Raw genomic sequence first — 2,480 nt, forward strand, 5'->3', positions numbered from 1 at the left:
AGCCTTGGCAACAAGAGGCTTGGCAGAGAAGCCCATGAGCATATGAAGAAGGGAGGCAGAAAAAGGCAGAGCAAGGCAGGACTGCAAGCAATGTTAAAGGACACATATGTAGGAAAAGGAATACTCTAAAGGATCTTGTCCCTGCTCCAGAGGGGACCCAGTGCCTGGCTCGCTGTCCAGCCATGGCCAGCACATTTCGTACAATGGCAGTAGGTAATCCTCACTGATGGCCTTCACTTGAGGCCACCTCTGAGAAAGACACAGCAGGAAGAGCTCCCAAACTGCCTGGAAGACCCGGGTAGAGGGTATAGGGCTTGATAATAATGAATCCTTACTGCATGACTAAATGAATGAATGAGCTTGGTATGGTAGTACATGCCTATAATTTAGCAGGAGGCTGAGAGGGTGGGTCTTGAATTCCTGAGCCTCAAAGTGAGACCTTGTCTCAAGTAATTAACTGGATTAATTGATAATTAAAACTCTTAAGGGACAGTCACAAAAGGACCGTGTGCTGTGTGTACATGTGTGTGTGTGTGTGTGTGTGTGTGTGTGTGTGTGTGTGTGTGTGTCACAGGAAGGAGAAAAATTTACCCTTTGCCTGGAATAGTGGGCCTGGGAGCACTTTGGAGATGAAAAGAGAGGAGGGAAGGGGGATGGAAAAGAGAGGAGGGAGGGGGGGTGGCACATCTGAAGAAGGGAGGGGCAGAAGGAAGGAGGTGGGCATGGACTGAGCAGACAAGTCAGGGCTGTTACCAGGCAGCTCCTCCTCCATCATCAGTTTTCCCAGTACACTTCCCCACCCCCACCTCCTGCCAAGGCCAGGGCTCCCAACCTGTCCCGGAAAACTCCATCCCTGCGCTGGTACTGAGCCCACATTCCAAGAGTGTGAGGACTCTGTCCTGCTCCTGGCTTCTTGTGTGGGTAGCAGAGGCTGCTGCAGAAAGCTTTCCAGGTCTCCAGCATTAGGCTTTTTCCTATGATCCACTTCTGGCTGCGTCCCGTCTGAAACCTGCCAGCTAAGGCTTGGCTAAGGCTCGGCCCACCCTACGACCAGCTGGATCTTTCCCCTCCCCCCTACCCCCCTCCTGCCCCAGCACTCCTCCCTTCCAGCTTCCATCCCACTAGGTCCTACATGGCTTGCTGAGGGCAGAGAGCTGCACGTTCTTCTACAGCACACTCCTGATCCCACACGCACTCATACACCAGATGGCTGCACAGCCCACCCAACAGCCTGAAATAATGGGGAAGCTGGGCCTTTCTCATCAGCCTGCTGGGAACCTCATCTGTAAATAGGACTCACAGGACTGTAAGGACCAAATGGCAGAAAACTGTACAAGAAGTGTAAGCAGGAGAAAGTGAGGAGGCTGTGTCTGGCTTCTGCTCTCACAGCCATTGGCAGTACGTTGAGCTCCATAGAGACAGTGCAGGAGCAAGTGACAAGCACAGAGCAACTCTGTGCCTCAGAAGGAAAAAGTAAATATGGGCAAAGCCAAGAGGCAAAATGTCATCATATGCATTCTTCATGCAAACTGGCCTGGAGGAGCACAAGAAGAAGCAGCCCGATGCTTTGGTCAACTTCTGTTTTCTAAGAAGTGCTCAAAGAGGTGGAAGTCTATGTCTGCTAAAGAGAAAGGGAGATTTGAACACATGGCCAAGGCAGACAAGGCTCGTTATAAATGAAAAATGAAAACCTACATCCCTCCTAAATAGGAAACAAAAATTCAAGGATCCCAATGCACCCAAGAGGCCTCCTTCTGCCTCTTCTAGTTCTGTTCTGAATATCACCCTAAAATCAAAGGCAACACCCTGGCCTATCTATTGGTGATGTGAAAAACCTCGGAGAGACGTGGAACAGCACAGCTGCAGATGACAAGCAGCCTGATGAGAAGGCTGCTGAGCCGAAGGAAAAATTCGAAAAGGATATCGATGCCTACCTAGCTAAAGGAAAGCTGATGCAGCAAAAAGGGGGTTGTGAAGTCTGAAAAGAGCAAGAAAGAGAAGAGGAGGAAGTGGAGGAAGATGAAGATGATGATGAATAAATTGGTTCTAGTGCAGGTTTTTTCTTGTCTATAAAGCATTTAACCTCCCTATACACAACTCATTACTTTTAAAGAAACAAATTGAAATGTAAGGCTGTGTAAGATTTGTTTTTAAATTGTACACTGTCATTTTTGTATAGTTAACACACTACTGAATGTACCAAATACCTGGTGGTCTTTTCAATAGCCACTAGCCTTGCCTGGCAGTATGGGGGTTATAAATTGGCATGGAAATTTAAGGCAGGTTCTTATTGATGCACAGCACAAATTAATTATATATGGGAATGGTAGGGTTTTTTTTTTCATCTTCAGTTGTCTGACGCAGCTTATGCAAAATAATTATTGTTCTGTTAACTGAATACCACTCTGTAATTGAAAAAAGAAAGTTGCAGCCATTTTGTTGACATTCTGAATGCTTCTAAGTGAATACAATTTTTTCTG

At 47.1% G+C, this 2,480-nt stretch overlaps 1 pseudogene; it reads left to right on the forward strand.

Annotated features, from left to right (window-relative positions):
* The first annotated feature begins 203 nt into the window (after positions 1 to 203).
* On the forward strand, positions 204 to 2,039 carry LOC150049684 (high mobility group protein B1 pseudogene; annotated as a pseudogene).
* Positions 2,040 to 2,480: the final 441 nt, after the last annotated feature.

Source organism: Megascapheus bottae, chromosome 19 (genome assembly GCF_031878675.1).
Source record: "Megascapheus bottae isolate mThoBot1 chromosome 19, mThoBot2.hap1, whole genome shotgun sequence".
NCBI classification, from domain to species: Eukaryota; Metazoa; Chordata; class Mammalia; order Rodentia; family Geomyidae; genus Megascapheus; species Megascapheus bottae.